General features: G+C 32.5%; 1 long non-coding RNA gene across 1 annotated transcript; it reads right to left on the bottom strand.

Annotated features, from left to right (window-relative positions):
• Positions 1 to 807: 807 nt before the first annotated feature.
• On the bottom strand, positions 808 to 2,048 carry LOC136822332 (uncharacterized). Its single transcript, XR_010848887.1, has 2 exons — positions 1,568 to 2,048; positions 808 to 1,367 (listed from the first exon to the last, which is right to left on the bottom strand). It is a non-coding gene; the product is annotated as an uncharacterized lncRNA (long non-coding RNA).
• Positions 2,049 to 15,378: the final 13,330 nt, after the last annotated feature.

Below are 15,378 nucleotides of genomic sequence, written 5' to 3'. Positions count from 1 at the left end.
ATTGGATTTTCATAGATATAAAGGAACGTATCGAATAGCAAAGCGTCGTTTATGAGAGTTTCTTGATTATCGAAAATTGTGGATGTAGATTGTGGGTATGCTTTTTCGGTACCTCATAATGTATAGTAAAGTCGTTCTCAATATAATAATTTGCAGAGACAAAAGAGGCTATAACACTGCATGAAAAGTTGTCTTCTCTAACGCAAGATATATGACGAAAAGTTAACTTTTCTCTTAATTTTCTTGTTTTGAAATCATTGAATTTTCTTCTGTGCGAAAACAAGTAACAGTGAATCTTCACTGTTTCTCGAAAAGCCTAAATTTTCTAAATATCGACATGATTAACTTTTCGATGTACAAAATGATTACATTTTTAGCCACGAAAAGTACCACTTTTCTCCGAAGTGAAAATATAGGACTTTCTCCACGCAGTGAAGATTCACTTTTACTTATTTTCTTGTCCATGGGAATGTTATATTCAAAATTGAGAAAAGGCGAACCTTTTTTGTAAAAGAAATTACGAAACTTTTTTAATAAAAGGAAAGATTAACAATTTATTATTTACGTATTTTCGAAAAGATGCATATATCTATCTAAACCAGGCTGAAATAATCAACTTTTCGTTATTGATAATATATATCTGGGTAAAAAAAAGGGTCCGTCTCATTTCATAACATTGAAAAAGTTTTCATCAACCGACATACTGCCATTTTAATGAAATTAGGCGGGAGATTAGATTTGATAAGATATTGAATTATTAAATATTTTTGGATGATTTTCTTCTTTAAAATTAAAGTCAATATTAAATAAATTCATAGTTATATCTATTTACTCATAATTCGTGTTCTAAAAATCTAAAGTATGCCTTATTTACATAAAATGACTTAAATTAATAAGATAATAAATAATTCATAATATATATAATTTTTTTTTAAATGACAAGAATTGATGTGGTATAGAAGCTTATAGGGTTGGGGGATATTTCTAACAAAATTTGACATTGTAAATCTGTAAAGCACCCGTAAAGCACTATTCGAATTTAAGAGATAAGATTTAGGTTACGGTTCAAGAAATTGTATTCGTATGAAAATGGATGAAATAACTAACAAAAGAAGTCGAACAATTACTTCTTCAGTTGTGTATCGTGCTTCTTTTCCCGAGTACTCTCCTATTCTCCGTCTGATCTGTTTCTTGGGTGGTGTTGTCAAACAACCATCTTTACTTCTTTTTCTTAATACGAATTATTTCTTGGTCTTCTGACGAGACGATGTTCATTTTGTGATAAGTTTTCTCCACACGTCTTTGACATTGCAGAGAATTGATATTTCGGCTCCCTCCGCCGAGCTCGCGATACGTTTTTCGACTTTCTGTAGAGAGAAAATGATAGAAATATACTCTACTTCTTAAACAGGATTATCAAACAGATTAATTGCCGATTTATCTTTATTTCAAATTGAAAATATTCCAAAATGACTTGAAGATTACAAAAAAAAACATAATAGCAAGAAAGAAATAACGTGTTTTAGACAGGTTATTCCAAAAATAACTTGAACGAATGAGTACTTACATGATCATTGCAGGGCCACTTTAGCATTATTGACGTATAATCATCGCCAAGTCTTTACTTCTTACTTTTGTTTCACTCTTTGGCTTACTGTAAAGTTCGTATGAAAGCATTTTACAAGATTTCGTGACAAGTCAAGGGCTTTTCTTTCCCTCTTTTAATTTCTGCCAATTAAAATCTCTTTATCAACATTTTTCTATAAGAGACTTAATTGGACTGCGATTGAAAATATCGTGATTTCTCCACAATTATAAATGTGTTAACACAGGGTCCCAAAGGGAATGGTGTTGGTTAGTTCAAACAGTTAATTGTAATTGTTTTTGATGAAACCGCCGAAATTAATTTTTCAGCCTATGAAATATCGCCAAAAAAGAGAAATTACGAATCGTTATTTTCTTCCATCAAGTTAAAGCATTCGAGTTTAATTTTAACAAGTTTAATTAATTGAACTGTTTTATGAGCTCTTCATACACACCATTGCCCCAGGCTTACGAGGGTTAGTTAACGCAAAAACTTAATACTACATGTTTTTTATAAGAACAAACTATATAAGAGCATAACGCTTAAATGGCCAAAATGTTAAGAACAAGTTGAGAACATTTTAAGGCTTTGGGGACTCAAAAACACTCGATTTCTTGGGAAAATGGACATAAATACTCATAAAATGGGGGAAAATAAGAACATGTTAAGAACATTTTTTGGCTTAAAACTCAAAAAGTTAAGATATCCAAAGGCTTCAAAATTTTTGGATATTGTTATAAAAAAACGTGTATTCATGAAATATCAAAGCGATTTCTTTTTTTATACATTCCTGATTCGTTCTGTATGTAAATCTCGTCACACTTACTGACTATGAAAGTTATTTACGGCTGATTTGCGAAATTCCCAATAATTTTATGCTATCTAAATGTAAAATACAGACTTAATTGCAGCCTACTAGCCATAAGCGCAGCGTCGCAAACGCTGAGAAGCCCAAAACAGTGAATCGCTATAAATCCAAAATACTCAAACGAAACAAAGGTAGCTGCCAAAGCATTATACTATTTTCATTTTATGAAAATCTCAATTAAATTGTTCTTCATTCCTTTTACAAAACGCCTTTGCACTTGATTCAAATATGTAGGGAGTAAAATTTGCCGTGCATTACATTTTACAACTATAATGAAGTAAATCGAGATTTAGAGAATTAAATAAAATATCTTTGTAGGCATAATGGCTAGCCATTGTTGCTAGACATTTGAAAAATAAAACTTTGAACATTTGAAAATAATCTCAAAATGGAATGAAATGAAAGTCATATATTATGTATTTGAAGAAGATTGATTTGAGCACGTCCAGTTTCCAACCCTTAAACAAAAATCGTTTCTAAACATCTCCAATTAGTCTCGTTGTAGATAATCTGGTGAAGGTGCTGAAGCACAATGCTTCAAAGCCAGAAATGGGAGGATTTGTAGAGCTTTGTTAGTAGATTGAAAAAATGTATAGAAAATGTTTTAAACTAACACGCAGCAAACGTCTTTATGTATAGATTTTACCGTTTTTTTGTAAAGATTATAAATTCCCAAGAATAAATTCAGGTGAACTTTTGGCAATACCCTCACCTAAAATTTTTATAATGAATTAATGAGTTAATAATTTTATTTTAATGCGTATAAAATGCATTAAAATCAATAAGCAATTGAAGAGGGAATCTTTATACACAACTATTTACTCAACTCCATTGAGACACCCCTGTGTCAAGACCCGCAGTTGGATAAAAAATTCCTTCGAAATCCCAATGGGGATAGAATTTTTATACTTTTTGAGTTCAAAAACTCAGTGGGATGGTTTCGAATGCAGTTTCTTAAATATAATTTTTCAATGGGGATGAATTCAAAGTCGATTTCCCTGTGGGGCTGAAATAATAGGGTATTTTCAATCAGGGGATGAAGTTTTTGCAGTGGGTTGGGGTTCTATTACAGCCGTGGCGGAGCTTCTCCTACTGTGGGGATGATAGTTTTTACAGGGCATTTTTTCAGCGGTGACAAAATTTCAGCCAAATTTTGTAGTGGTCTGTGATATCGGCAGTACCGCGATGGGTTAATCAAATATGGGACAAACTACTAAGTTTGGATTTTTCAAAGTAAAAAGTGTAGGACATTTTTTCTCTTTTCGCCTAAAAACTGCTAATTCTAAGATGCGAAAAAGCAAAGCGGCACCTAGTTTGGTCAACAGAGGACACCTCTTCTTTTTTCTGTCACGCTAACAGACACAGGGGTGTTTTATTGGACATTAGCCTCCGTCTCAGAACGCGGTCAGAAAATTTTGCGGATAATTTCACAGCGAAAATGCATCCAGTGAAATGTGAGTAATGTATCATGATTCAAGTCGACTGACATAATTATACACATAATACATGTCACAAGTTCTGCCTACGGATTCTCAAGCTCAGCTATTATAAAACTATTACATGTTAGTAGCAGACCCGACTGACCAATGTTATGTAGCAGGTTGAAACATGAGTTTCTACTGGAAAGATGCAGTTTGTTTTCAAGTTAAATCTTTAAAATAAATCAAACTGTGTGGGTTTCTTTACTTCCAAACAACCTATCAATAGTTTTGGAACACTCCATAATAAAGGAAGATGGCTGTTCTTGTGGATTGGCTTTCTGATACCCCATATAAACACGATGTGACATGAAAGTGAAGAGACATGATTTGTTAGTTTTTGTTTGATTTGTTGACTCATATATCTCATGGCAAATGGGATAGCAAATGACTTTTCATGTATTGCTTGGCTCTACATATAATACCTCTAACTTTGAACACCTCCAGAATGTTGAAAAAAGCATTTTACGAGATAAGTTTCAATTATAATTTTCATGGAAATTTTTAATTGACAGATTTGGCTTGGTGGCAGTTTTGTTTGGTTGATGTTTGGTATCGTGATCATTAAAAGCAATGAAGTACCACACAGTCACTCTACACATGATGCCTCCAGCCATGATTGGTTTCAGAATGTTGGAAAAAAAACATTTACGAGAAATTGTTAATAGAAATTATATTGACTTATTTTTACAATTTTGGCGGTGTGGTTTAGTTGGTTGATAATGTTTACGCTGTGGGATGGTTTTAAAAGAACTGTTATATTGATTGTTGTTTGTTGGAATTGATTACCAAAAAAAAAAAGAGAACTTTTTTTTGATAAATACTTTATTTTTTTCACGAATCGAAAAAACTATGTAGATAGTATGTCTTGTAGTAACCAATGCAGTGTCTGTTTTCAAATTTTGAAAGCTCTATATACCTACTGAATCTGTGAATTGAAGCTCTGACTAGCTCTATGTTTAAAATTTTGAGCCGTGTTTTTTTCTTTGTTGCTATTAAAGATAGATTTTTAAATTGTCGTTACAATGTAAATTTATGGTAAAGTTTTAGTTTTTGAGTTTAGTTCATCAGTAGTACATACAGTAGTATTTTTTCAGTAATCTTTTCTTGTAAATATAGTAACATTTAACCAGACTCACTGGCCTCATTGTATCAAATTTGTATTTTTCTAGGACTGAAAAGTACATATTTTTAAACACCAAAACAAACAACATGCCAGTTCTTTCTGGACAAATATATATGTATACTTTATTGTGTGCTTTGAGTTCTATTTTAATCAACCCTCTCAACTGCTGATCTTTCAACTATCATTTAGGAGTATAGAATGGGCTTCCATAGTACCATTTTCTCTAAGTATTTTGTGCAAATTTTCAACAAAGAAGTAGACTTCTTGACTGTCCTTGTCCCTTATGTTAAAGTTGTTCTGATGGAGGACATTGCTATTTTTGGTAGCCTTCACATATCAATAAGGAGCTTTGGTGTAAATGTTTTTTCTGATGAAATCATACTAATCTGAAACTATAAGGCCTTTATGAACTTTCTGAACAATAATTTCGCTCCAATCTTGAGAAACACTGGAAAAATATGTTAGCATTCCCTGCCATAATTTCACAGATTTCCTCTGCTTTCTGCTTGAAAACGCTGTCGTATAGCCGAAAACGAAAGTGAAACTGTGAAAACGTCCGCAAATTCAGGCCCAGTCCTCTTCCGAGACGGAGGCTAATTATGACATTTTTTAACTAAAATATAATCTTTTCAATCAAGAAATCACTCCTAAAAAAGACATTATCAATATCATCTTGCTCCAAAAAAATTGAAATATTTATATTACTTTTGCCAAATCAGCTGCAAGAAAAGCTGCTCCTTACATTTATCCCGACGTAGAGATTATAATATTTTTAAAAACGAATTTATTACCTTTTTTATTGTATTTGATGATTGTATTTTCGATAAATTCGGCATGAAAACTTGATATTTTCATGAAAAATATTTTCGTTTAAATTTCAAGACAAAAACTTTATATTTTCTTGAAATACAAACGAAGAAAAGATAGTCTATCTGGAAACATGAAATTTTTCCTTTTCAATGAAAAACGACAAAAGAAATTATCCACCTTTTCGAAGCAAGAAATATTTAAAGATTATCTTTTTTCAAGAACTTAAAGAAAAAGAATCTTTTCTTAAAACTGTAAGGAAAAATCGATATTTCCGCAATCGTACGTTCGAAAACATTAAGTTTTCAAGGACAAGAAACTGGAAAGACATATATTTCATGCAGTGTAACTTTTGATAGAATTTGAATTAGATAGTGATTTTATGCTCGTTAAAAAATAATCTGGAGTGGAATACCATTAAAAAAGAAGGAAATTTGTAAATGGGAAAAATTAAGAAGAAATCAAGTTCTTGTAGATAATGCTATGAATTATGATCTTAATTTTTATATCAGAAGTGCTATCTTTGAACGTTATAAATCCGAAAAAAATATTCACTCAGTCAAAAATTAAAGCTGAAGACTTGCCCAAGGTTGACTTAAAAAAGGGCTGATTTTTATGGTTTTCAAAGCCAATCAGTGATAAACTTTGAACTATATCTTTTGATGGAATAAATTTATGCTATTATGCTTATCCATTAATGCTGTTCTAAGATCAAAGCATCATTCGTGTAAAAAAGGTACAATGTTTAATATTAAATAGATAAAACGTCGGCTTTACACGAAAACAATGTAGTGTATAAAGTACTATGCCCCCAAGAGGATTGTGGAGAAACCTACATTGGGGAAACTGAAAGACGAATTTATGAAAGGTTCTTAGATCATAGTGGCAGAGACATAAATTCGACCGTTTTCAGACATTCAGCACTCAGCGGACACGAACCGATCACTATGGACAACGTTAAAGTAATTGCGAAAGGTTTCAAACGTAATGAAAATACAAACTGAGTTTAAATGCTGATTGAAATTTTTTTTGCAGCGGTAGTACTCTCCTGGAGATACTCCAAATCAAAATCATTTGGATCTTGGATGCGTCTATGTCCCCCATTATGGAAATAAAATCCCTGCTAAGAGCCATTTTTCAGGCAAAAATCCGAATTTGGACTGGAAAATCTCTAAAATGACGATAGACATGGGCCCGAATTTTCTTGCAGTGATAGTATTCTGGAAATACTGCAGGAAAATCAAAATCATCTGGGCTTGGAATTTAGGAATATCCTTGACATGTTATATTCTTGCTAAAATGCAATATTTAAATCAAAAATCGAATTTTTGACTGGAAAAATCTTAAAAATATGGCAATAGACATGAACCTAAAATCTTTTTGCAGTGATAGTCTTTTGGAAATACTCCAGGGAAATCAAAATCACCTAAAAGCAAATGATTTTGATTTCCCTGGAGTATTTCCAAAAGACTATCACTGCAAAAAGATTTTAGGCATAGCGTCAGCCTGGGTTTAGGTCCCAGGCAAAAATTAGGTCCCCCCAAAGATTTATGCATTTTTTGTTATCCCCCATGACTTTTGACTCTACACTTAAAAAAAATTGATCCAGTAAAAAAGGGTTTTTGTTTTCTTAATGTAAATTGCGTTCAGTTAAGATTTTTCCAGTCAAAAATTGGTTTTTTTATTGAAATATTGCATTTTAGCAGGTCTTATTTCCATAATGGGGGACATAGACGCATCCCAGACCCAAATGACTTTGATTTCCCTGGAGTATATCCAGAGTACTATCACTGCAAAAATAATTTCAATCAGCATTTAAACTCAGTTTATAGAAGCTTGCCTTAAAAAATGCTATTTTTTTGATAAATATGATTTCTTTATGCTAAAAAGCGATTTTTGAAGACGCCATTATGATTTTTTGAAAAAAGTGAAAATCTTGAAATTCATTTTGCTTAAAGACTTTATTGTAGACTTCCATCTCTGAAAATTTCAGACGTTCGAATCAATTAGTTTAAAGTTTATGAACTTGCAAAATTGGCCTTAAAAAGTATTTTACTACCCAAATTGGCTTAAAAATAAAACAGCTCGTTTAGGGCTCCAACGCGTACAATTTTCAATCCAATACGGGGCCAATATGATTATTTTGTTGTTACTTCATAAAATTTAGTACAGTAAGTGAAAAAAATAAGATTTGCAATAGTTTTGACATATTACAGGCCTGAAAAGGCCAGAAAATGCCATTTTTTACAATTTTTGCCTGTAGTGAGTTACAAAGAGTTTGAGCAAGTTTTGGGCAGAATAAACCTAAAAAAATGTCTTAAATGTCTTCTATCATTATATGGTACAGAAAAACACCAGGCGAAGAAGATCTGAAGATACCGACTTTTACCCCTACCCCTATTTAATGAAAGACATTGAATTTTCCATATTATTTATCATATTATTATTTATTTTGTAATAATTTCTTTTATATTTCATCAGATTTAATTTCAGAACATATATTTTTTACGTTTTCCTTTTGTTTAATTCCGAAATTTCAGTTCTTTTCGGCTGTTTTGTTTTGATTTTCTCACACTGCTTACCCAAATGTTAACCAATTTTTATTTAAAGTCGTCCTAAGGCCTCATAACACCCCTCTCTCATTGCATTCTCGATAAATTTTCCGATCCAAAGAGGGGTTAGCCATTTCCAAACTCCTTTCCAATCTCAAGTTATCGCATTTTTTTGTTTTGATGACGTCATCAACTGAAAATGGCTAAAGATTCAGCCAAATTTGAAAATTCTACTCAAGCCTCGTAAATCCTCCCATCTTATTCGCCATAAAATTCCCGATAGAATGAGGGGTCAACGACCTTCCAACTCGTTTTCAAACTCGAGATATCGCATTTTGAAGTTTTTCCCAAACCCGTGACGTCATTGGGTCCCTTTACCCCTAATGTTGTCAACGGCCAAATCGCGAATTTTGAAATTTTTGCGGTCAACAGGTACCTTGTGCCCCAAGGTTCCCAAAAAAACAAAAAGGTCAATTTTTTCCAAGAGAAAGTGGGTTTTTAAATTTGCAAAAGATTGACACTGCAAACGACTTCTTCTTCTCCTAATTTTCACAAAATTGTCAAAGTTGAAACATTCCAGGAGCTAAACATGGTGGAATAGCGGCTAAGCGAAAAAAAAGGTGAAAAAAACTGAATTTCATTTTTTGGGTCCGCATATTATTGTAAATTTTGTAAATTTTGCTTACGCGCATGCGTTTGCCAAAAGAGTCGCACTCCACTCGCTACGCTCGCTCTGTGCGTAATAAATAGTTGTATCAGAGCCAACTGTTACATATTACTTATTATTTATAGACATTAAATTTCAACTTGAATTAATTTTTTTCAACTAAAATCTGAATCGAAGTTGATTGGATACTACTCGAATTGAGGTGTTTTTTAAATAAATCTTTTCTAAATCGAAATCTATTGGAATTAAGTTATGATGATAGGATTTTTTCTTACTCCTAATGAACAAAGAAAATGGGAAAAATAGTCCATTTCAATATTTATTGTTGATATTTTGACGAAAATGTTTGACCAACTTTTGGGGTTAGTTGACCTACTATTTGGGGGCCTTCATAACCCGACATAAAAATGTCTTACATGAAAGTACTACCTGAGAGATGATTAATGTTGACATTTTGAGCTTTTACGAAGTGTTCCAGCACTGCTGGGACCCCAGCCTAATCAAAGAATTTGCCTAAATTTGAAACAATTGAATTTCTATCCCCATTGGGACTTTAGTAGAAATTTTTCCACCCGCTGTCGGAAAAAGTTCCACCGGGGCTGTGAGGCAGGGGTGTTGCTACATTATACACATATTTTAACACAAAATTTTCAACCTACAAAAAAACAAACTTTCTTGTCTCTTCTTCTCGTCCTTTCTTTTACTTTTCCTCATTTCTAGCACGATAAAATCAATATCTTTGTTAAATTTTTGTCAGAGTATATTTCTAAAATATGAATTTCACTTAGAGAACAATAATTTCCCATGAATACTGAAATTCCGCTCTCAACAACCGAATCTTTTCACCTACATTCTGGGGGTTAAAAAGCGAAAAAATCCAATTTTCAGAATAACAAAATACTCTTTAGATTGTTGTTTTGGCACAAAATACAGTTCTAAAATTTGTTGTTATAATCAATCCAACTGAAAAAATATCAACATTTTAATATTACTAGATCTAAAGCCATAAAACCAAATCTACATTCTGGGGGTTATAACGAAAATGAGAATCAAGGACCAAAAAAATTAGCTTATCTATCAAAAGTAATGAAACTAACCCCTGGGAAAGGATTTTAGGAGTTCAAAATTTCGTTGAAAACATTCAACATTTTTTAAAATGCAAATCTACATCTTTCAGGTCTGATTCAAATTTCACGTACATTCTCGGGGTCAGGTGCTGTACGCGTATGCGTTTGCCAAAAGAGTCGCACTCCACTCGCTTACACTCGCTCCGTGCGTAATTACACCTTAAAACCGACACTGTTACACTTTAAAACCTACAAACATTGACTCCTTACTCACAACTTACTGAAACTGTGAAATTGCAATTCAGGTGCTGAATCGTGATTCAATTGGTCAAATACTTGCTAGAAATCCATTACCAAAACAATATTTGTATTTTTCAGGATTTCATGCCCATAATGCAAATTTTTGACCCAGTACCATCAGTACTATCCGTAACCATCTCGTTAATACGCTTCTTTTGAGCTATGCGAGAGTTAAGTAACAATGGGAAGTTTTGGGAAAATTGGGAAATAGGTTTTGGACTTGCCTAAGCTCACCTGAGCCCTCAAAATCACCCTTTTATCAAACCTCACTACATTTCTGTCATAGTGTAGGAATTGATTCATTTGATGAAAATGATACTTCTAATTTAGTGCTATTTGCCTTTTTGGAACTGGCAGTCCTTGTGAGGGTTTGAATAATCAGAAAATCAAATCTCAATCTCATTGAGGCTTCCCGTCATCCTGTTAACCTAGTACCCCCGGGTCTGGGTGTGCATAGCACTACTTCGTCACATATCCTTACTTCGTCTCCTATTGTTATTTTCTCTTTTACATCATAATATATGCATGAATAATCGCATAAATTATTTTTGATTGATCTTGAGATTAGAGGTGGTTTCTACTTTTATTTTTTTTATTGTATTGTTCTGTAACACCTTTATAGCTGTTGAAATTAAACAAAAAAAATTGTTCTTTCATGTGAAGGTGTTAATAAACAAATGAAACAAGAAATAGTCTATGGTTGATCTCTCTTTTTTTTAAAGGTGTTAACAAACAAACTTAATAAAGTGAATGGATGATCGCTTTCTTGTTCCGTCTAGCAAAAAGTAATACAAAAGATTGAAATCTCATTGTCTGAACCCTTTTTTTATCAAAAACTTTATAAAGTACATACTGTATACGGCTTCTGAGGATCCAAAAGTTCAAAAATAGTTCAATAAGGCTCAGAATATAGCCTGGAAGTCTGCCAATCCCTCCCAAATTGAAATATTCGATTAAGTTAAAGAGATAGCCCAAAATCGACTTTCTCGCCAGAACTTTAAATCTTGAAAAACGTTAAAATAACCGGAATTTTCATTCTATTTCGACCATGATTGCAGGTTTATTTCGCGATAGACAGTGTCATTTATTTTTTATTTATTTTATAGCAATATATTTTGCAGGTCTATTGACCTCTATGAAACATTATTATAGAGAATTACATAGTTCAGGCACGCGAGGGCGCGTCTAAACCGTTCTTGTTAAAAAGATCTTTAAAGAAGATTTACGAGGGCTTCCTCATACCCTCCATTTAAAATCGTCATTCGATCTGGCTTTATTCATCTCGTCTGCTCTCTTTATTCACTCTTTGATTTGTTCATTCTCCATTTTTGTCAAGTTGCCGGTGACACTTAATTTTACGTACTTCTAGTGTTGTTTCAATTCAGTCAACTTCTTCATGGATCTGTATTTGATATGACTGTCTTTGAATGCAACTTTGACTGGGCGCATAACTTTAGATTCTTTTCAAACACGAGAGACATAGATTGGTTGAGTATTTGAATTAACGTCATTGAGAAGCTCGTTAACGAAATCGATATCTTCTTTATTTTCATTTTCATTTACCCCATGGATAATGATATTTGCGTCTATCGATAGCTTTCCTTGGTCTTCAATTTTTTCATGAATTTTCTCCCTTCGTAGGAGCTGTTTCATGCTATTTACGCTTACAGTAATTGCAACAAGTTATACACACGTATTTTTGGTAACCTTTAATTAAAAACATATATTTAACTGGTATGGTGGTAGTCCAGTGCAGGCATAATGTAGCGTTCGTTGGTATTTATGACATTGAATTCTCATTTTTTCATCATCTTTTATACAATTATGTTTGGTACATCGATTTTTGTCACTCGCATCTTCATCAGGGATCAGGATCTTGCCAGGTGATGTCGTTTTTGGTTGAAATTTGGCTGTTTTTATCATATTTTTGAAATTTTATATATAGTTGATTATTTCGCGATAGCTAAAAATAGCCTGGTGGACGGCAGGCTTTACTAATTTATGCTCGTTCACGTTAAGGCTTATTATTATATTATTATTGTTATTTATTTCCAAAAACTTTTTTCAGCTTTTCCAAAAATATTATCACACATGGGAATAGCTTGTTTTACCATATTCTTAAATTGCGTAACGATTTTTGATGAACACAGTTGATTTTTTTGGTATTTTCATGTGTAAAGAAGGTAAATGTGCAGAGAAAAGTTTGCTCGCTGTTTTTGATGGTTTTTTGAAATTTCGAAATTAAAAGAAGTTAGTTTATTTGAAATAATTTTCGAATTAATGAAAGATTTATATAAAGTTTGCAAATAAGGCCAATAATTTTATTGGGCTCAATAAGGCTTTTTTAATATTTAAGTTTAAAAAAAAACAGATGGAAAATTCTGTCTCCTTATTTTAGTAAATTTCGAATCGTCTTTTTTAACCAAACTTTCGATTGAACGAGTCGACTTTGAAGTTTCCTATACCGACATATACAACTAAAGCTACCTGCTTTACAATAACAAAATGCATTACCCGAAAGCGCACCATCAAAGGAATTCTTCATTTTTCAGTTCTTATTCAAAGAACCACATATGCAATATAGTACTATGTGTTATAAAAATAATCATAGTTCACCCTTATTAACCTTTTTCATATTATAGGCTTTTAGAAGAGGTTCAAAGCAGAGGCTATGAGAGTGGGGTTGATGTTTCCATGTTTTTCTTCCTTAACTTTAGATCAAAAGTTACAATCCTGTGAAGTAGCTCTACTTTGGCAATGATTGGTAAGTTTTGGCTTTTTTTGTACTACTCCACAGGTCTGTAACTTAAGGAAAAACCAGAGCACATATTTGAAAATAGTGTGATGCTCGAATAAATATTCTATTGACCAAGCAAGCAAGAAGTAAAGGTTGAAATCTCAATGTCCGAACCCTTTTTTTATCAAAAACTTTATAAAGAACATACTGTATACGGCTTCTAAGAAGCGGCACAAGAAAACTAATAGAATAATGGAATCGAATTTGATATTATTTTCAAATAATTTTAAATAAATTAGTCTTCACAGATCACTATCTGTGGAAGTTTTAAAAATCGAAATTTTTTCAGCTAGTTTCTTTAGTATCTCTAAAAGTAATGATAAAGTCTCCTTATAACAAGTCAAAATGTAGAAGAAAGAAGTTTTTTGACACATACATCAACCAGGTCACAATTTCTGGGACACTTTCGTTTTCGACAGATCACTCTATCCTATCCTGATCACGGTTGGGATCCCTTAAAATCGGTCATACCAGTTAAAGATCGCCGTAAAATTTTCAATAATATTTTTAGGGTTAAGATTCAAAAGAAAGAACATCCCTAAAGCTAAAAAAGATTTGAATATTCTTAACAAATCTCAATAGAAAAAAGTATATCTCATTCTGTCTCGTCGGGCGTTTCGGCCGCAAATGTACTAAAAGTGCAAGTTAGCAACTCCTCTTCACCTGAACTTTCAATATATCGTAAAATTCTTTAAATATCGAAGAAATTTTTGGACGAATAATGGAAGTGAGGAGAGCTTTTAATGAATATGATATGATTAAGTAAGATTTGGTGGGGTTTTATATGAAAAATATCTGAATGTTTAAGGAGTAAAGAGTCGCGACCAAGTAGTGTTTGGTGTTTTTGATCCAAACTATGAACATTTCTGATGAGGAAAAACGCGCGACAGAGTAGTTTTTGTTTGTTTGATCAAAATTATGAACATTTCTTATGAGTGAAAAGGCATGACGAAGTAGTGTTTTATGTTTTTGGTCCAAAATATAAAGATTTCTAATGAATAAAAAGGCGTGACCAAGTAGTATTTTGTGTTCTCGGTCCAGATTTGGAACATTTTTTATGAGTAAAAAAGGCGTGGTTTATGGTACAAATAATGAACATTTCTTATGAGTGAAAAGGCGTGACCAAGTACTGTTTGGTGTTTTGGTGCAAACTATGAGCATTTTTAAGGATAAAAAAATGTGACCAATTAGTGTTTGGAGTTTTTGGTCCAAATTAGGAATATTTCTTATGAGTAAAAAGGCTTGACCAAGTAGTGTTTGGTGTTTTTGGTTAAAGTTATGAACATTTCTAATGGGTAAAAAGACGTGACAAAGTAGTGTTTGGTGTTTTTGGTCCAAGTTATTAACATTTCTAGTGAATGAAAAAACGTGTACAAGTAGTGTTTGATAAAAACATAACCAAGTAAGGATAATTTTTTTTGACTAATCTGCAAAATCTAACTTTCAAGTCATGTAACCAAGTAATGATAAATTTTTGAATTAATCTGCGAATTCTAACTTTTAAATCACGTGACGATGTAGTGGGAACATAAAATCTTGCGAAATTTTTGAAGAACTCTTACGCAATGCATCGTGACCAAGTAAGGATAATTTTTTTTTGCTTGATCTGCGAAATCTAACTTTCAAGTCATGTGACCACGTTATTATACATGTTTGAATTAATCTGCAAAATCTAACTTTTAAATCACGTGGCCGTGTAGTGGGAATATAAATTTTTGCGAAATTTTAGAAGAACGCTCCTACAATGCCCCGTGACCAAGTAAGGATAAATTTTTTGACTGATCTGCAAAATCTAACTTTCGAGTCATGTGACCGCAAATAAGGATAAATTTTTTGACTGATCTGCAAAATTTAACTTTCAAGTCATGTGACCAAGTAAAGAAAATTTTTTTTTGCCTGATCTGCGAAATCTAACTTTCAAGTCATGTGACCAAGTAAGAATAAATTTCTTTGACTGATCTGCAAAATCTAACTTTCAAGTCATGTGACCAAGTAAGGATAAATTTTTATGACTGATCTGCAAAATCTAACTTTCAAGTTATGTGACCAAGTAAGGATAATTTTTTTTGACTAATCTGTAAAATCTAACTTTTAAATCTCGTGACCGTGTAGTGAGAATATAAATTTTTGT

This window comes from Clytia hemisphaerica, unplaced genomic scaffold (genome assembly GCF_902728285.1).
Source record: "Clytia hemisphaerica strain Z4C2 unplaced genomic scaffold, Clytia hemisphaerica genome assembly, whole genome shotgun sequence".
Taxonomy (NCBI): Eukaryota; Metazoa; Cnidaria; class Hydrozoa; order Leptothecata; family Clytiidae; genus Clytia; species Clytia hemisphaerica.
Note: the sequence above shows the minus strand (reverse complement) of the source record. Positions and strands in the feature narration are given on the sequence as shown.